General features: G+C 43.9%; 1 protein-coding gene across 1 annotated transcript in view; it reads left to right on the top strand.

Moving 5' to 3' along the window:
- The window catches only part of LOC145346843 (piezo-type mechanosensitive ion channel component 2-like), an 895,380-nt gene that overhangs the window by 229,045 nt on the left and 645,333 nt on the right, over window positions 1-21,002 (top strand). The gene's annotated exons all lie outside the window — the stretch shown is intronic.

Raw genomic sequence — 21,002 nt, 5'->3', positions numbered from 1 at the left:
TCCCCATCCCCTACCACTAGCTCCCCTTTCTCATCCTCTAAAGGACCAACGTTCACCCTAGCCAGCCTCTTCCTTTTTATATATTTATAAAAACTCTTGCTATCCTTTTTTATATTAAGTGCTAGCCCAGCCTCATAGCTTCTCCTACCCTCCTTTATCAACTTCTTTGTCAATCTTTGTTGACATTTAAACCTTTCCCAATCCTCTTCTCGCCCACTGCTCTTAGCTACTCTAAATTCCTCCGCTTTTAATTTAACACTTTCCTTCACCTCCTTCGTTATCCACGGCTTATTACCTCTCTTCCTACTGTCCTTTTTAACCATCGGAATAAATTTCTGCTGAGCACCAAGAAAGATCTCCTTAAAGATCCTCCACTGCTCCTCAGCAGACCTACCTTCCAACGCACTCCCCCAGTCCACATTTGCCAATTCTTCTCTCATCCTACCATACTCCCCTCTATTCAAACAAAGGACGCGTGTCCGGGAACCCACTTTCTCTCCTCCATCTGCACCAGAAACTCCACCATACAATGATCACTCTCTCCAAGAGGATCCTTCACCGCAAGGTCCCTAATTCTACCCGCCTCATTACATAGCACCAGATCCAAGATAGCTCGCTCCCTCGTCGGCTCCAACACACACTGTTCAAGGAAATTATCCCGGCAGCATTCCATAAAGGCCAACATTCCATTTGCCTTGATCACCTGCTGCACCTGCAAACTGAGTTTTTGCAATTCATGCACTTGTAGCATGTTGTAATTTTTCACCATTTAAATAATAGTCCATTTTATTATTATTTCTTCCAAAGTGGATAACCTCACACTTGCCAACGTTATACTCCATCTGCCAGATCCTTGTTCACTCACAGCCTATCCAAATCTCAATGCAGACTTTCCGCGTCCTCCACTCAATTTGCTTTCCCAGTCATCTTTGTGTCATCCGCAAACTTTGTTACCCTGCACTCGGTCCCCTCCTCCAGATTGTCTATGCATATGGTAAACAGTTGGGGCCCCAGCACTGATCCCTGCGGCACGCCACTAGTCACCAACTGCCAACCAGAAAAGCACCCATTTATTCCAACTCTCTGCTTCCTGTTAGATAGCCAGGCATCAGTCCTGTGTTCACCACATGCTCCCTCTCCAGGGAGACTCAGATGTAGATGTAGCCAAGAAAGGGAAGCTTGCTCCCTCAATTGACAATTCCACAGGACTTATAATCTTCCTGAATAAAACAATGTATTGATTAATAAACAAAAATGTCAGGGGTGACAGCCCCTGCTGGGGCACTGTAACCAATATGAACATTCAAAACAAAACTTAATTAAATAAATTAAATGTCATTCCTGGGGGTGATGATGCACCAGAACCTTAGTGGAGCTCACTGTCACAGAAGGCCAGAAATGTGCCAGTGGACATACTGGAATGTGGATGTTGCTGGCATGGATAGGATTTGTTGTCAGTCACTAATTGCCCTTGAACTGAGTGGTTTGCTGGGCATTTCAGAGGGCAGTTGGAAGTCAACCATCTGGAGTCACATGTAGGCCAGACCTGGTAAAAACAGCAGATTTCCTTCCCTAAAAGACATGGGTGTACAGGGGGGCACGATGGCACAGTGGTTAGCTTTGCTGCCTCACAGCGCCAGGATCCCGGTTCGATTCCTGGCTTGGGTCACTGTCTGTGTGGAGTTTTCACGTTCTCTCCGTGTTTGTGTGGGTTTCCTCCGGGTGCTCCAGTTTCCTCCTACAGTCCAAAGATGTGCGGGGTTAGATTGATTGGCCATGCTAAATTGATTGTAGTTTCGGGGGCATTAGCAGGGTAACTATGTGGGGTTACGGGAATAGGGTGGGATTGTTGACAGTGCAGACTCAATGGGCTGAATGGTCTCCTTCTGTACTGTAGGGATTCTATGATTTTAATCTTCTATGAATGAATTAGATGAGTTTTTATAACAACCGATGATAATTTCACAGTCACCATTGAGATGTAATTGAATTCAAATTCCACCAGCTGTCGTGGTGGAATTTGAATCCATGTCCTCAAAGCATTAGCCTGGGTTTCTGGATTACTAATCCGGAAACCCAGGCTAATCCCTTTAAAACTGCGTGGACTCAATGTTGAGTTCAACAATTTCAGACAATGAACTCTGAAGTTTATATTTTTTTTGCCATGTACCATTCTGAATATTAATTTTTTTGTTTCTTTAATACAACCATGATTACTACCTTTGCCATTTGTTCCATGGCATCTTTGTCATTTAGTCTCTTTCAACCGCTATCCTTTCCCTGGTTTTCCCTTTTGTTTTTTCCTTGCCTCCATTCAAAGCATAAAATTTATCCTATTTGTACCTTCTGGCATGAAGAAGAGCCATATTTGACTCAAATTGCTAACTTTGTTTCTTTCCTCACAGGTGTTGAACCTGCTGAAAATTTCTAACACTTTGTTTTAATTACAATGGCATCTGTCAAGTTGTCTTGGGTGGCTACACTCCTGGATCTGAGTAAACAGTCTACTTTTTGGGGGCTGAGTAGTGAGTTGTGTTTACAAGGTTTTGGTATGCCTGAGGCAACATTCTCTGCATTTTTCACTGTCGGACCCATGCATTTTGTAACATTAGCTCAAAGATTTTCACAGATAATGTCCCTGAAAGCTACATTTTATTCTGAATACAGAAACCCCAGGTGTTAAATTGTTAATAAATGTTGCTCAATAGTTAACTCAATGTTTTTATTTGCGGAATTCAGGTTCAACGTTGAGGTTTTGGCCTTAAATTACTTTGTAACTTCCAATGCTAAATTGTCAGATTCATTGCATTGCTGCAGAGTGCAGAGGGGCGGCATAGTGGCACAATGATTAGCACTGCTAAGCACCAGGGACCTGGGTTTGATTCCCAGCTTGGGTCACTCAATATATGGAGTTTGCACATTCTCCTTGTGTCTGTGTGGGTTTCCTCTGGGTGGTCTAGTTTCCCCCACAATCCAAAGATGTGCGGGTTGGGTGGTTTGAGCATGTCAAATTGACCCTAATATTGGGGGAATTAGCAGAGTAAATATGTGAGATTACGGGAATAGGGCCTGGGTGGGATTGTGGTCAGTGCAAACTCCTTCTGCAATGTAGGAGTTCCATAGGTTCTATGGCATTTTTAACAACTGTAACATTGCTGGCCTAATGGAGAATAAGGCCTCACTAATATTATCACAAATGCCAGTTAAATCAGCCAAATCGTAGAATGGTTACAGAACAGAAGGTGGCCATTCAGCTCTGTGTCCTTGCCAGCTCTCTGCTGGAGGAATTTGGCTTGTCCCACTCCTTGTATTTTCCTCGTTGCTCTGCAAATGTACTTCATGTACTTATCCAATTTTTAAAAGCCCATATTGCACCTGACTCCATCATGCTCTCACGTAGTGCATTCTAGGTCTTAAGCACTCACTGCATAAAAAGGATTTCTTGGGTTCCTTTACCAATCATCTGATTTTGGTGTCATTTGATGGGAGGAGACTTTTTTCTGTATATTCTAACCTAAGACTATGATGGATTCTCTGAAGCACCTAATGGAGCAGAAACCATTATCTTGGCCACTTCTCATTCAAGGGGCTGATGATCACATTTCACGACTGTAACCTTATCACAATATTAAACTGAATTTCAATAAAAAGTTGAGGATTGAAAAGCAGTAACCTTGGCACCCTCCTCCCCAAGGTCCCGGCAGCTCATCTTCCCCATGTCCTTGACAGCCTATCCTCCCCCTGGCCTCAGCAGCTTGTCCATCCTGTGGTCCCTGCAGTCTCTCCTCCCCATGGTCTTGACAGTTTGTCTTCTTTGTGGTCTTGGCAATTTATTCTCTCAGTGGCCCTGGCTCTCTCTCCTATGTGTGACTTTGGCAGCTTGTGCATTGTGCCTCCCCTTGTAGCCACTCCTCATAGAACATAGAACATAGAACATTACAGCGCAGAACAGGCCCTTCGGCCCACGATGTTGCGCCGACCAGTTACAAAAACAATGACCCACTAGCCTATACCAATCCCTTTTCGTCCATAAACCTATCCAGAGATCTCTTAAACGCCCCCAAACTAGACGCATTTACAACTGCAGCAGGCAGGGCATTCCAATCCCTCACCACCCGCTGGGTAAAGAACCTACCCCTGACATCCGTCCTGTAGCTACCCCCCCTTAATTTAAAGCCATGCCCCCTCGTGCTAGCTTTCTCCATCCGAGGAAAAAGGCTATCACTATCCACCCTATCTAAACCTCTAATCATCTTATATGTTTCAATAAGATCCCCTCTTAGCCGCCTTCTTTCCAACGAAAACAACCCTAAATCCCTCAGTCTCTCCTCATAGGACCTCCCCACCATACCAGGCAACATCCTAGTAAACCTCCTCTGCACCCTCTCCAACGCCTCCACATCCTTCTTGTAATGCGGGGACCAGAACTGCACACAGTACTCCAAGTGCGGCCGCACTAGAGTAGTGTACAGTTGCAACATTACACTGCGACTCCTAAATTCAATTCCCCTACCAATAAACGCCAAGACACCGTACGCCTTCTTGACAACCTTATCTACTTGATTCCCAACTTTCAGGGATCTATGTACACACACACCTAGATCCCTCTGTTCATCCACACTATTCAAAGTCCTCCCATTAGCCCTATACTCGACACATCTGTTGCTCCTACCAAAGTGAATTACCTCACACTTCTCCGCATTAAATTCCATCCGCCACCTCTCGGCCCAGCTCTGCAACCTATCTAAGTCTCCCTGCAGACTATGACACCCTTCCTCACAATCTACCACACCTCCAACTTTGGTGTCATCAGCAAATTTACTAATCCACCCAACTATACCCTCATCCAGATCATTAATAAAAATTACAAACAACAGTGGCCCCAAAACAGATCCCTGAGGCACACCACTCGTAACTGCACTCCATGATGAATGCACTCGTAACTGCACTCCACTGAACCTCAGAGGCCAGTCCTACCCATGACCTCGGCAACCTGTCTTCTCTGTGGCCCTGGCAGACTCTCATCCTCATGGCCCCAGCAGTCTCTCCTCCTTGGCCCTGGCAGCCTATCTCCTGCATGTGTCCAATGGTTCCCTGGGGCCTGGCCTTGGCAGCCAGTCCTCCATGTGATCCTGTCAGTTTGTCCTCTGTATTCTTCCTGTAGCCTTTCCTTCCAGTAAGGCAAAGGTGCCTGTCTGCCATGTTGCCCGAGCAGCCTGCCCTCACCCAGGCCCTCTTTCCACCCTCCCCAAATCTTCCCAGCAAACCCATGCCCACTACTGTTCATTGCTCCTCCAATCAGAGACTGTTTCTCTCCCACATTAGCAAACTTGGAGGAGAACCAGTCCCTGACTGAAGGAGCAGCACCTTGCAGAATCTTCAACTTCTTCGGCCGCCTCAAACCATATGTTTCGATCATCAGCTGCGCTGCCCTCCTCCTCTTGTGTTTCCATTGCCCTGCTGCCTATAAGAGCACTTCCAAGAAGGCTTCACAGAATCTTGGAGCAATTCTTCCTCTTGCTGAAACAATACCTCATAGCCTGTCCGTAATTTTTCACAGGCTACAGACTTCCCTTTAAAAATAGTGGCATTTGGTCGCTGGCAATAGGACCCACTCGCTGCCTTTAATTGGCTGGTGGCCCATTTGCTGACTCTTAGATGGCTTCCCCTCATGATATCGTGGGACTAATCATGCCACCTGCATATGATGATCACAGATCTGGACATTTTAAAAAAAATGGGCACCACTTTGGTAGGATGAATGGATTAAGCAGAGTATTTGTTAAATAGGCAGAGATTAGACAATGTCAGTTAACAAAGGGATCTGGATGTCCCAGTCAATAAATCATTAAAAGTTAAAAAGCATGTGCAGCAACAATTAGGAAGGCTAATTAGCCTTTATCACAAGAGGATTTAAGTGCAGGAGTAGTGAAGTTTTGCTTCAATTGTATGGGATCTTCATTAGATCACACCTGGAGTACTGTGTGCTGTTTTGGTCCTCTTACTTCAGGAAGGTTTTCATTACCACAGAGGGAGTGCAATGAAGGTTCACTGGACTTATTCCCAGGATGGCAGGACTAACCTCAAAAAAAAGGGATTGGGCAAACTGGATTGTATTCTTCAGAGTTTTGATGAATGAGAGGTGATCTTGTTGAACTCTAGAAAATATTTAAAAGGACAGGCAAGGTAGATGCAGATAGGATGTTTCCCCTGGTTGGGAGACCAAGGGACACAATTTCAAAATAAGGGGAAAGCCACTTAGGACTGAGAGGAAGAGAATTGTTTTGATCTAGAGGGTTATGAGTCTATGCAATTCTCTACCCCAGAGAGTTGTGGAAACTTTGTCAATCTGTATTTAAGTGTACTCAATGACTGACTTCTAACTACCAATGACATGGTGGATATGGGGATAGCATAGCAAAAATACAATGAAGTGGATGATCTGCCATGATTGTATTGAATTGTGGAGCAGGTTTAATGGGCTGAATGGCCTATTCCTGCTCCTGTATTCCTATTAACTCATAATTGGGCCATCTATGTGATTGGTGTAAAAAATCAAGACTGAAGAGTCTGGATGGAGTAGAGGGAAATTGTTTCCATTTACAGAAGGATCAAGAGCCAGGGGATACAAATTTAAAGGGACTAACAAAAGAACTAAAAGAAAATGAGGAAGAACTTTTTTTTCCCACACTGGTTAAGAGCTTGAATGCATAATTTGAGTCTGTGATGGAAATTATAGCGAAGCTTTATGAAGGTAATTGGATAAGCACCTGAAGGGACATGGTTTGCAGGGCTGGAGCTGGAGGCTGAGGAGACTTGCTGAATTGTTCCTTCAGAGAGCCCGCATAGACTGATTGGGCCAATAACTTTCTAATTTGCTGTAACCATTCTGTGATTCTAAGTTTCAAAACAAGTGATTTTTTTTTCATCAAAATAGCTACTTAGTTTACACCTTGATCAAATTTTCATTCCATTGAACTAATTGAATGGGAAAATCATTGGGGCATTGAATGGCTGTTTCAAATTCTACTGTCTAATCATCATCCAGAGTTAAACCCAATGCATCCCAACTCTCATATTGCTAGTTACAATAGGAAATCTTGCCACATCCACATTTTATGTAGCTGCATGCATAAAACCATGATCACACAGACATGATTACTTGCAGGTTGCCGTGATCAACTTTAGATTGGGCAAATGACAGCCATCGTTGGCTTCATGTACTTCTACCTTGCACCCCATCTCCTCATTGAACTTCATGACTTTGTTGCAATAGCTGCATGGGAAGTCCTACAGCACAGTGCTGTTCAGACAGACATGAATGTGGCAGGGAAGGAGACCACTCTATTCCCTGACCCCAGATAGCTGTGCTAATTTGACACATTGCACGAGAGGGTTTCATGGATCTATTAGCACTATGCTGTCCGTGAAGATCAGCTCGGCATGAAGATGGAGGACGGGCCTGCTCTGGCAGTGTGGTGTACAGCGTATGAGATGCAGCACAGTTCTAAAGCAGAAAGGCTTTGTTGCTTTCACCTCAAAGCTTTCTGTGAATTGAGGACTATCTTGTGCATGCAACTCTGTCAGTTGGGTGTTAGACCAACATAATTTCCCGTTGTTGTGATTCAAATTTGGAAGGCCTGGCAGAAAACCGGTAGGTAGCTGTTTTAATGAGCATTCACGAGATGCAAGTGAATATAAATGAAGTTAATGCTGCCAGCAGGAAGACACATCTGCCATTTACACACCATTAGAAGGATTGCAATGTGATGTTACACCAGGTTTCTGACTTTTTCGCTGCCACTAAATTCTCTGCTCCTGCCCACTACCAAACCCACTGCGAGTGCAACAGGAGAATTCCGCCCCAATCTATTCCTCCCATTTCAAATGGGTGTTACAGGAAAAAGAAAATCTTACGTAAGTGTCATATTATGGTACTGCTATGTGTTCCTTACATGAAATCTGAGACTTTAATGAGCCTTTTGTAATAACTTGTGTATAAGCCCTCAGCAACCCAGGTGCTCCCCTAAAGCACTATGCTGCCCTGTGCCCAACAGAAGTGCACAGCAAGCATAAGACTTCAGAATAAGGGCCAGGATTCTCCCAAATAAATTCTAAATGTCGAATTGTGTGAAAGCTGGAGGAAGTTATGCTGTGTTTTTCAGTGGGAGCTCAGAGAAGAATCTCCCGTTCCCTGTCCAGAACTGAGTGCATGAGTGCAAATCACAAAAATTTAGGGGCAGGGCATATTCCACCCAGGAGGCTGGCAGCATTGTGCTAAGCAGGTCACTGTGCATGCGCTGATCTGTCAGTACTGAGATCGGCATATGCGCAGTAGCCTGTGCTGCCGGCCTCCCAATTGCTGGCAGGTTTGATTGCTGGCTCCTCAGCCCAGACCCCCACCTTCCCCGATGGCCAGCTCTGATCACTGGCCTCCCTCCCCCAACAATCCTGACTGCAAAGTGGCAGAGGAACCTCCTGCCCCATGTCCAATGGGCAATGGCAAGGTGTCTCCTGGGCATTGGCACTTTGTCCCTTGGGCAGTGCCAGGGATCCCAGGCTGGCACTGCCAAGGTAGTCTAGGGGGCACCTCCCACCACCTGACCCTCTGGGGGCTCCGATTGCGCCCCATCTTCACTTGAGCGGGGTCAGGCCACTAGCTGCCCAAAAGTGGGGAGCTACTGTAAACCCCTACTGGAATGAAATATTTCTGGCAGGGTGGAGAGGCATGAATATGTGAGCGCTTGCATATGTAATACAGCAACGCGCCTTTTTCCGGCGTGGACTCCACCGATCGGGCACCACTTAAATCTCCTGGCCAGCTGTGCTGGTTTTTTTTTGTTAGTGTAGTGGAATGGGAGAATTGCCCCCTAGATATCTGGAGAATTATTGTCTGTTATGCCAAATCCCTGCTCTGGTACTTTTATTAGCCTCCCGGAGCACTTTCTATCTACATTGATATGATAGTATCTTTCTTATATTGACAGATTTTACTCCATTAAAAATGCATACTTCCATCAATTTTCACCACAATATTTTTACAGACCCTACCCCAAATACTTGCAACAACATCTGTAGCACATCAATTCTTGAATGCATCGTAGATGCAGTGGACCTAATCAACTTATCTACACTTGTACCATTTTAGGTCCCTGTTTTCTATCAGCAGATCTCTTGATGACTTAACATGGGTTGTTACGTATTGTTCAACTGAACAATGAACATACATTATGTAATAGATTTAAGTCGACTCATGGCTCAAAATACAAAAGGGTTTATTGCCAACAATGAATATGACTATTTTCCACCCCTTCCTGCCCCAACTGAGGATCAACCTTTGCACCTGATTTGCTTGCTTTCTGCCTTGACACTCCATAGAGTCGGGCCCAGTCATGTAGTCCTTGGAGATCGTCCCTTAAAGGACCAGCTAGCAAATTGACTTTTAAATTAAGCTAACACACATCATAATGCAAATATTGGAAGTAATTGGCATCTGGACTTAGTTCAGATGTTTTGTGCTGCCTAAGAATTGGTTGGAATCATGGCTAAGGTACGGTTGAGGTTGTTGGTGAGACTACTCCTAGTGTATTCTGGGGCACCTGGGGATAGAACATAGAACATTACAGCGCAGAACAGGCCCTTCGGCCCACGATGTTGCGCCGACCAATTAAAAAAGCAATGACCCTCTAACCTAAACCAATCCCTTTTCATCCATAAACCTATCCACGGATCTCTTAAACGCCCCCAAAATAGGCGCATCTACAACTGCAGCAGGCAGGACATTCCAATCCCTCACCACCCTCTGGGTAAAGAACCTACCTCTGACATCCGTCCTATATCTACCACCCCTTAATTTAGAGCTATGCCCCCTTGTGCTAGCTTTCTCCATCCGAGGAAAAAGGCTATCACTGTCCACCCTATCTAAACCTCTAATCATCTTATATGTTTCAATAAGGTCCCCTCTTAGCCGCCTTCTTTCTAACGAAAACAACCCCAAATCCCTCAGTCGCTCCTCATAGGACCTTCCCTCCATACCAGGCAACATCCTGGTAAACCTCCTCTGCACCCTCTCCAATGCCTCCACATCCTTCCTATAATGTGGGGACCAGAACTGCACACAATACTCCAAGTGCGGACGCACCAGAGTTTTGTACAGTTGCAACGTGACGTTGCGGCTCCTAAATTCAATCCCCCTACCAATAAATGCCAAGACACCGTATGCCTTCCTAACTACCTTATCTACTTGATTCCCAACTTTCAGGGATCTATGTACACATACACCCAGATCCCTCTGTTAATCAACACTATTCAGAGTCCTACCATTAGCCCTATACTCTACACAACTGTTAATCCTGCCAAAGTGAATTACCTCACACTTTTCCGCATTAAACTCCATCTGCCACCTCTCGGCCCAGCTCTGCAACTTGTCCAAGTCTCTCTGTAAACTATGACACCCCTCTTCACTATCTACCACTCCTCCGACTTTGGTGTCATCAGCAAATTTACTGATCCACCCAACTATACCCTCATCCAGATCATTTATAAAAATTACAAACAGCAGTGGCCCCAAAACAGATCCCTGAGGCACACCACTTGTAACCGAACTCCATGACGAATACTTTCCATCAACCACCACCCGCTGTCTCCTATCTGCTAGCCACTTATTGAGTTTTTTGAGAAGGTGACCAAAGAGGTGGATGGGGGTAAGGCAGTTGACGTGGTATACATGGATTTTAGTAAGGCGTTCGATAAGGTTCACCATGGTAGGCTTCTGCAGAAAATGCAGATGTATGGGATTGTGGGTAATCTAGGAAGTTGGATCAGGAATTGGCTATCAGATAGGAGACAGAGGGTGGTGGTGGATGGTAAATATTCATCATGGAGTGCAGTTACGAGTGGTGTGCCTCAGGGATCTGTTTTGGGGCCACTGTTGTTTGTAATTTTTATTAATGATCTGGATGAGGGTATAGTTGGGTGGATTAGTAAATTTGCTGATGACACCAAAGTTGGAGGTGTGGTAGATTGTGAGGAAGGGTGTCATAGTCTGCAGGGAGACTTAGATAGGTTGCAGAGCTGGGCCGAGAGGTGGCGGATGGAATTTAATGCGGAGAAGTGTGAGGTAATTCACTTTGGTAGGAACAACAGATGTGTCGAGTATAGGGCTAACGGGAGGACTTTGAATAGTGTGGATGAACAGAGGGATCTAGGTGTGTGTGTACATAGATCCCTGAAAGTTGGGAATCAAGTAGATAAGGTTGTCAAGAAGGCGTACGGTGTCTTGGCGTTTATTGGTAGGGGGATTGAATTTAGGAGTCGCAGTGTAATGTTGCAACTGTACACTACTCTAGTGAGGCCGCACTTGGAGTACTGTGTGCAGTTCTGGTCCCCGCATTACAAGAAGGATGTGGAGGCGTTGGAGAGGGTGCAGAGGAGGTTTACTAGGATGTTGCCTGGTATGGTGGGGAGGTCCTATGAGGAGAGACTGAGGGATCTAGGGTTGTTTTCGTTGGGAAGAAGGCGGCTAAGAGGGGATCTTATTGAAACATATAAGATGATTAGAGGTTTAGATAGGGTGGATAGTGATAGCCTTTTTCCTCGGATGGAGAAAGCTAGCACGAGGGGGCATGACTTTAAATTAAGGGGGGGTAGCTACAGGACGGATGTCAGGGGTAGGTTCTTTACCCAGCGGGTGGTGAGGGATTGGAATGCCCTGCCTGCTGCAGTTGTAGATGCGTCTAGTTTGGGGGCGTTTAAGAGATCTCTGGATAGGTTTATGGACGAAAAGGGATTGGTATAGGCTAGTGGGTCATTGTTTTTGTAACTGGTCGGCGCAACATCGTGGGCCGAAGGGCCTGTTCTGCGCTGTAATGTTCTATGTTCTATGTTCTAATTCCTGATCCAATTAACTAAATCACCCCCAATCCCATACATCTGCATTTTCTGCAGAAGCCTACCATGGTGAACCTTATCAAACGCCTTACTAAAGTCCATATAAACCACGTCAACTGCCTTACCCCCATCCACCTCTTTCGGATTTCACGTTCCTTATCAGCTTATAAATTGGAACCTTGCAGATTGTTAGTCGGATAACCCAATGCTTTTTTAACCCCCTCACAATTTCACTGGCCTTCAAGGCATAAGGTAGGCATTTGAAATGTTCCATATTTGAATCGAAAGGTTCCAGTTTACCAAAAATGGGCATTTTGGCATTCACAAACTGCTGAATGATTTTACGTCAAAAGTCTTCCAAACGAGGTCTGCTGTCCTATTTTCTATCGTTATATGAAGGCACTCCTATTGATCCTCTAGGCTAAATGTAATATCTTGAATAACAGGCAGCCACCGTGTAAATTAACTAATAAACAGTTTGTTGGGATAAATCACAGTTTATAAAATTAGCTTATTCCATGACTCCAGATTCTTAACAACCAGGGAGACGGTGATGCCAAAACATTGAACGTATTCAAGAGGCAGCTTGATATAGCACTTGGGTGCAAATGGGATCAAAGGATTTCGGGAGAAAGCGGAATTAGGCTATTGAGTTGAACGATCAGCCATGATCGTGATGAATGGTGGAGCAGGGTTGAAGGACCAAATGGCCTCCTACTGCTCCTATCTTCTGTGTTTCTATGTCCCTGGAACTGCACATTCCGGCCCAATTGGCTGACTGGGTCACATGGCCCACAGACACTGCCACCGCGCCCCCCCCCTCCACTCCCACCCCCACCTGGTCTTAAATGGGCAAGCTACCATAGTAGCATAGTGCAAGTATTACTGGATTAGCAATTCATAGCCTTGACTAGTGATCCTGAGACATGGGGCTAGATTTTTCAGCTTGTTGCTGACCTGTTTGAAGGCTGAGGTTCTCATAAAACACAACACCCAACCTGACTCTCATTTTATTGGTGATAGTGGAGGCACCAGGAGGCCTACTCGCCCTTGGCCTCGTGAGACCCTTAAGTGGCTACTTAATGACCACTCAAATAGCTTAACCTGTCCTTGCCACAATTGTACTCATGGCAAGGGGAGGCTCAGGCAAGTGGGTAGCCCGACAACTTTTACTTGATGAGCTGCCAGGTGACTTTATTTATGAGAAGAACAAAGTACGGACACAGATATAAAGCAACAAATTTTATTAAATATAGTTAACCCGTAAATTGCCAACTATGTATACAAGGAACACCCAGGATTCAGCTATACTACCCGTAAAGATAATTGGTAGGATATAGATCTGGTCCGAGAGTCCATCTGGTTCCTTTTCGCGAAGGTGATTCTTGCTTGCATGCTTCCTTCCTTCTTTGTCTGGTCTCAGTCATCTCTGGTCTCGAGTCTTCACTCCCAAGATGTCCGGAATGCTTATTTTTATCCCCTGTTGGCCTCTCACTTTTTTTCCAGCTGCCCTTGACCTTCTGCCAATAGGGTGTCGGGGTTGGGGGGAGGAATCTCAGTGCCCAATGGTCTAGCTGATGACCTGTTTACAGGATGTCTGAGCCCACCCCAGGCACCTTGGAGTCTGGCCCCATCTAGGCTGTGGATAATATGCCTGTGCATATCAAATAGGAGCGATGATCATTTGATAGATTATCAGGGCTGATCCAGATATGCCTGGCAGCCTGTCTGAGTTCTGTATATTCAAACTTTAGTCAGGTCTGATTTTTGCTGGAATTGACTGTAGTTTAATTTAGAGTACCCAGTTCTTTAATTTCAGATGTCCAAATTTATCTTGAGCTCAGCACTACACATGGGATCCCAGCCTTGCCCCAACCTGAACCTTCCCATTGGAAGCGCCAACCCCCGGCCGTGTTCCCAGGGACAGTGGGTTCTCATGTACTGCCTCTCCCCTGGGAGTTGTATTTAACTGTGCACCCACCCAGTGGGGACTATTTGCCAGGTCCCCATTTGTTCAAACCTATTATAAATGCCACCAATGTAAAGTCATGCCAGCATGGGAGGAAATCCTAACATGGGGACGTGACAGCAACAAAGTCTGCTAATGATATTTAAATATGCCTAATTGGTTTCCGAACCTTTCATGGTAGGAACCCATTACATCATTGGCAGTTGTGAGGACATTGCAGTGGGAAAGCAACATTTCGTTTGGCGACTCCCTTTGGATTCTCTGCCTGCACTGATTTTTGTGCCTGCTAAAAAAGGAGCAGAAAACCTCCTCCCATTGAAACAAGTCTATGTATTTGACAGCAGAAGTTCGATACCCCAAACAGTGAACATGTAAAAAAAAGACTTAAACCCAAACACCAGCTTACAAAACCATTCACACTCTAGTTTCCTTCAATATGCTAATATGGATGAACATGTCTCAATATTTGGAGAAAATAGAACATCACTCATTTTTAGGCAGTGGTGGCATGAGTTTGTTTACATCAATGCTTTGGTATAACAGACCATTTAGTAGTAAGCAAAACTTCTCTGGTCTCTAGTGTTTATGTCTTAGATGATAAGAAAGCATTAGATAAAGTAAGGCTTTAAAAAAAGCCTTATGATCTTCAGGACAAATTAATTTGCTGGACTGAATCATGCTTAGCAACAGAAAGCTGAAACTGTGACAAATGAATACATTTACTCCTGGGGCCTGGGGACAATGGTTAGTGGAGTAGTGCCACAAAACTGAGCAATGCTTTCAACTTCCACTTGGTTCCTTCAGTAGAAACTAAAATGTTCCAGCATGATCAGTGGCTTTGGAGACCATTGGCCTCCAAGGATCTTTGCAAAGTCATCGTAAGCTTTTGCCCCTGGCTTTGGATGAACCAAGTTCCAGAGCAAACTGAATGTTATACTTTCTATTGTACTGAGAAAAACTGGGATAAGCAACTCATCTGCAACTTTATTCACTTGTACCAAGTACTGAAAAAGCTCTGCATCGGGACACCATGATTAATTTTCTTCATTGAAGGTACCCATGGATCCTATTGAGCACAGTAAAAAGTCTGATAACACCAGGTTTCAGTGGTGTTGTCAGACTTTTTACTGTGTTTACCCCAGTCCAACGCCGGCATATCCACATCATGACTCCTATTGAGCATCCATTTCTTTTGCAGTCACTCGCAACGTGAGACTGCTCAGTACTTTTTTTCTAGCGTCTTCCCGATACTCCTTTTTATACCCTGGAGACTGTTGACTTGATATGTTTTTTCAAATGACCCCAGCTATACAGCAAAGCATACACTCTTTTCAAATATGTCAGATATTACATGGAATACTATTGGAATCTCATCCATTCTTCTGATAGGAAAAAAAATCCCCTCTTTTAAATCTTACGGACACCTTTTCTTCTTAATTGGTCTTTCTGGCATTGGCACTCCAATCTTTAATCCTGTTCTTGCTTCTCCTCAGTCTTCTAATATTAAAGTGTGAGGGCCCAAAATTTTTTCTTCTTAGAATTTTTCCTCAATGTTCCTGTTGAAATAAAATTGATTTGCAGCCATTTTGCTCCCTGTAATGTCCTCACAATGTAACCGGTTGCCAGTTTTAACAGAAGGGAAGAACATGGTTTGCACATGTCAATTCAACGTAACAACAAATTTATTGAAGAGCTGTTGTCTGCACTACACAATAAAGAATTGAAAGTAAAATAACAGACTTGCAAACACTCTAATGACATCACCATCAAATCATGTAACCTGTGAAGAAGGTTATCTAGGATTGATCTTGATCTTGATCAGTTGGGCCAGTGGGCTGCTGAATGGCAGTGGAGTTTAATTTAGATAAACGTGAGGTGATGCATTTTGGTAGATTGAACCAGGGTAGGACTTAATCAGTTAACGGTAGGGCATTGGGGAGGGTTATACAACAAAGAGATCTAGGGGTACAGGTTCATAGCTGCTTGAAAGTGGAGTCACAGGTGGACAGGGTTGTGAAGAAGTAATTCAGCATGCTTCGTTTCATTGGTCAGAATACTGAATGTAGGAGTTGGGATATCTTGTTGAAGTTGTACAAAACATTGATAAGGCCACACTTGGAATTCTGTGTCCAGTTCAAGCGCAATTTAATGCTCTGCTCTTCTCGATGTAAGTGGGGCTGAAGCTTGTTTTCCTGCTTGTTTAGTGTGAACAGGAATTTGAGCATAACTATGTACCAAATATTTAGTTAAGCTAAAATATTAAGTAAATATGTACCTACAAGAACCAATTTTAGTCTCACTAGGCGCTGTAAAACATTGGTAAACAGGGATAAGAGGGTGCTTTTGTATAATGCGGAAACCAAACACACCAATATGTAGCTTAATGCAACATAAACTACCGCCACATCCCATTTTGTTTTAATATTTCCAAAAATATTTATTTAAGCTTTTAACAGTTTTGTATATAATATTCTTCTATTTATGTAGAGACTTGAAATCCAAACGTATTTGTGGTCTCCATAAATTGGCTCGACATAACCTCCAATACTTCTTTTCCAGTAAAAGAAGATGCGTTTTCATACCAAGCCAGTGAATAAACAGGTATCTAATTCCAAATGAAAAAAGTAAGTTACATAACAGATGGCAAGTGTAATTATTATTTAAAAACAGTTATATTGAAAATAACGGTTTGCTCAGAAAGATTTGCACAGCTGCAATCCGACTAAGGACAATAGCCTGAATTTTTCAAATGTTCCTGCCAGTGGGATCTTCTAGTCATGCTGATAGCATATCACCAGTGCAGGTTTCCTAGCAGCAGGAGTGCATACAACAGGAAACCCCGTTGACAGCGGCACCAGAAGATCCTGCCACTGGCCAATGGTGGGCTGCCTCTGCTGCTGTGAAACATGCTGCAGGGGGTGTGAAAAACCCCGCCCTATATATGTGATCAATGAATAAAAGTCAGATCTTTTATGACCCTTTTTAGTTTTTAAATTGGGAAGCAAAATGGGCCACTCTCAAGGCTACATCAACAACTTGCAAATAACCACTAATGTGCTAAAATATCCACATGCCAAGTCTCCATGGTGCCTGATTAATGTCTGACCTGGAACTGCTGCTAGGTACCCTCGCAATTTTCACAGTCTGCTTGCATATGCTAATGAGCATCCTGAGATCTGTTTTTGGACCTCATCCTAAAATTAGGCTGCATGGAGATGTTGCTGTGCTCAGGCTTTCACTATGTGAATGAGGCCCAACAACCCTTGAAGGTGGAGCCAGAGAGGGTCAGGCTCATCATATCAGCACTCTAGATGGATACTGTTGGTCATGATTATCCTCTTTCGTTCTCCTTTTTCTATACCTCCAGGGGCTTGAGGACTGTTGCTAATAATGTAGGTGACCCAAATTATATGACATGAAAACTTACTTCAGCAAGGCGTTCTAAGGTCTCCCACGCAAGAGAGGGCATGGGATCCAAGGGGCTGTTGCCTTGTGGATCCAGAACCGGCTTGCCTGCAGAAGACAGAGAGTGGTGGTGGTGGCTCTTTTTCTGCATGGAGGTCGGTCACCAGTGGAGTGCCCCAGGGACCTGTTCTGGGACCCTTGCTGTTTGTAACTTTCATAAATGACCTGAATGAGGAAGTGGAGGGATGGTTTGGTAAGTTTGCTGACGACACGAAGGTTGATGGTGTTGTGGATAGTCTGGAAGGATGTCAGAAGTTGCAGCATAACATAGATAGGATGCAAGACTGGGCGGAGAAGTGGCAGATGGACTTCAACCCAGATAAATTGTAGTGGTCCATTTTGGCAGGCCAAATGAGATGAAGGAGTATAATGTCAAGGGTAGGACTCTTAGCAGTGTAGAGGATCAGAAGAACCTTGGGGTCTGGGTCCATAGGACTCTTAAATCGGGCTCGCAGTTGGAGGATGTGGTCAAGAAGGCGTATGGTGTACTAGCCTTCATCAATCGAGGAATTGAGTTTAGGAGTTGGGAGATAATGCTACAGCTTTATAAGACCCTAGTCAGACCCCACTTGGAGTACTGTGCACAGTTCTGGTCACCTCATTACAAGAAAGATGTGGAAGCTATTGAAAGGGTGCAGAGGAGATTTACAAGGATGTTGCCTGGATTGGGTGGCATGCCTTATGAAGGTAGGTTGAGGGAGCTCGGTCTTTTCTCCCTGAAGAGACGAAGGATGAGAGGTGACCTGATAGAGGTTTATAAGATGTTGAGAGGTATTGATCGGGTGGATTCTCAGAGGCTATTTCCCAGGGCTGAAATGGTTGCTACGAGAGGACACAGGTTTAAGGTGCTGGGGAGTAGGTACATGGGTAAGTTTTTCACTCAGACGGTGGTGGGTGAGTGGAATCGGCTGCCATCGGTGGTGGCGGAGGCAAACTCGTTGGGATCTTTTAATAGACCTCTGGATGAGTACATGGGATTTAATGGGATTGAGGGTTATAGGTAGGCCTAGTAGGTAGGAATATGATCAGCACAACTTGTGGGCCGAATGCCCTGTTTGTGCTGTAGTTTTCTATGTTCTGTGAAATGGGCTAGTTGGGTCTGGATCTATGACAGGAACCAGCTAATGATCTCAGCTGTTACAATGAAACTTGAGACTCAATTTTAAATGAGTCGAATGCTTTCTGCTTCAGTGATATGTTAAGTGAGAAATGCCTGAGAATAAGCCATAACAAATGTCTACCACAGAGTTTATTAAGGACCAGATTGAGACTAAGTTGGAGCAGTTTCAACATCATAACTATGTTACATGGGTAATATAATTTGGGATCAGAATTATCTAAGTTACACTGAGGCAGGCAATGTGTCATTCTCTGAAATTTGTTTATTGCTTTTAATAGTCTGGCAATAAGATGAAAGTGTATAAAAAGATGAACAGCTAACATAAAAGAGAATCTAAATGTCTGCCACTAGCATATAAATAATACAAGCATAGCAAGTGGGGGAATGGGGCCAACTCAGTAACAAAAGGGAAATATGCATGGAGGTAGAAGCAAAATAATGCAGATGGTGGAAATCTACAATTAAAAAAAGAAAATTCTGGAAACACTCTGATCTGCAGCATCAGTGGAGAGCGAAACAAAGTTAATGGTTTGAGTCAAATATGACTTTTGTTCAGAGCATACATGTAATATTCAAATGATGTTAGAAGTTGTGGGTTTTAACAAAAAGAAAAGTTGTGGTTTACTCACATAGATTTGAACCAACAACAGCAAGGTTTATTGTAAAAGATGTCCTCTGCAATACACAAACTACAAACTGAAAGTAAAACAACAACCTCTGCAACACCTTGATGACATCACCATCAAATCACGTGACTGGCTCTTAAAGCAATCAGCAGCCACTTAAATGTATAACAACATTGAACAGCATATTATGAGGGGGGCAGCACACCCCTCATTCAGATTCAAAGTCAGCATGAGGCAATGGCTCCTGCCAACCCCACAGTCATGATATGGCACCACAGGAGGCCTGAATTGGGCAGTGTGGAACTTCTGCATCTCACTGGGTAGGAAATTCTGCCTTTGGGAGCAACCGGCCAAACAGATTAATAATGATTGTAATTGCAATAATAATCAAAGTAGTAATGGAACTTAAAAAAGCTAAAGATGTGGCAAGTAAAAGTATAAACAGCAGAATCTTGAACAGCTGCTATCCAAAAGCAAAGAAAAATTAGTTTAAAAAAACCTGTAAAGAGAAAGGAAACAACTATTTTATTTTGATTTGATTTATTATTGTCACATCTATTAGTATACAGTGAAAAGTATTGTTTCTTGTGTGCTATATCAAAAAAGCATTCTGTTCATAGGATACATTGGGGAGAAGAAAGTTGGGGGTGCAGAATAAAGAGTTCCAGTCACAGCTAGGCTGTAGGAGAAAGATCAACTTAACATAAGGTAGGTCCTTTCAAAAGTCTGATGGCAAGAGGGTAGAAGCTATTCTTGAGTTGGTTGGTATGTGATCTCAGACTTTTGTATCTTTTCCTTGATGAATGAAGGTGGAAGAGAGTATGTCTGTGGAGTTTGGGGTCCTTAGTTATGTTGGTTGTTTTTCTGAGGCAACTGGAAGATGTTATGGGTTGAAATTGTTAAACTCTGTTGAATTTGGAAGACTGTAAAGTAGCTTAATTTGAGTTAGTTTATTTGGTTAGCATGAAAAGAACTATCTAATTGAAAGATGAGGTGCTGTTTCTCATGTCTATATTAAGTTTCATTGGAACATTGCGATAGGCTGAGGACAAAGAGGTCAGTTGAGAGAAAACTAGGGAATTAAATGACAGGTGACTGGAATGTCACAGTAACGTGTCTGAACTGAGGTTTTCTGCAAAGCAGCCACCTGCTTTGTGTGTGTCTCCCCAATGTAGAATTGTGAGCATTGAATGCAGTATACTAAATTGAAAGAAGTAACACAAATCACTTTTTCACTTGGAATGAGTGTTTGGGGCTTTTGAGAAAGAGAGAGGAAAAAGCTATGTTTTTTCCATGCTTACAGTTTTACAGTGTTTAGGAAGGATAGATGGGAGGAAAAAGGGGGTGGGGTAGCTCTGTTGATTAAGGATAATATCAGGGCAGTAGTAAGGGAAGATATAGGCTCCAAAGAGCAAAACGTGGAATTGTTGTGGGTGGAGATCAGGAATACTAAGGGGAGGAAGACGCTGGTGTGTGTGGTCTATAGGCCCCCAAATAATAACATAGAGGTGGGGCGGGCTATAAACAAGCAAATAAATGATGTGTGCAGAAATGGAACAGCGATAATTATGGGGGATTTTAATCCGCATTTTGATTGGTTGACCCAAGTCGGACGCGGTGGGCTTGAGGAAGAGTTCTTGGAATGCTGTTGGGATAGTTGCCTTGAACAGTGTGTGACGGAACCTATGAGGGAGCGAGCTATCTTAGATCTGGTGTTCTGTGACAAGGCAGGTAGAATTAGGGATCTCATTGTAAGGGATCCTCTTGGGACGAGCAATCATTGTATGGTTGAGTTTTTGATGCAGATAGAGGATGAGAATGTAGGGTCCCGAACCTGTGTTCTCTGTTTGAACAGAGGGGAGTATGATAGGATGAGAGAGGAATTGGCAAATGTAGATTGGGGGCGCAGATTGGTTGGTAGGATGGCTGAGGA

This window comes from Carcharhinus amblyrhynchos, chromosome 8, assembly GCF_965287045.1.
Source record: "Carcharhinus amblyrhynchos chromosome 8, sCarAmb.v2.hapA, whole genome shotgun sequence".
Taxonomy (NCBI): domain Eukaryota; kingdom Metazoa; phylum Chordata; class Chondrichthyes; order Carcharhiniformes; family Carcharhinidae; genus Carcharhinus; species Carcharhinus amblyrhynchos.
The sequence above is the reverse complement of the archived record's forward strand: the minus strand, read 5'-3'. Positions and strand labels throughout refer to the sequence as shown.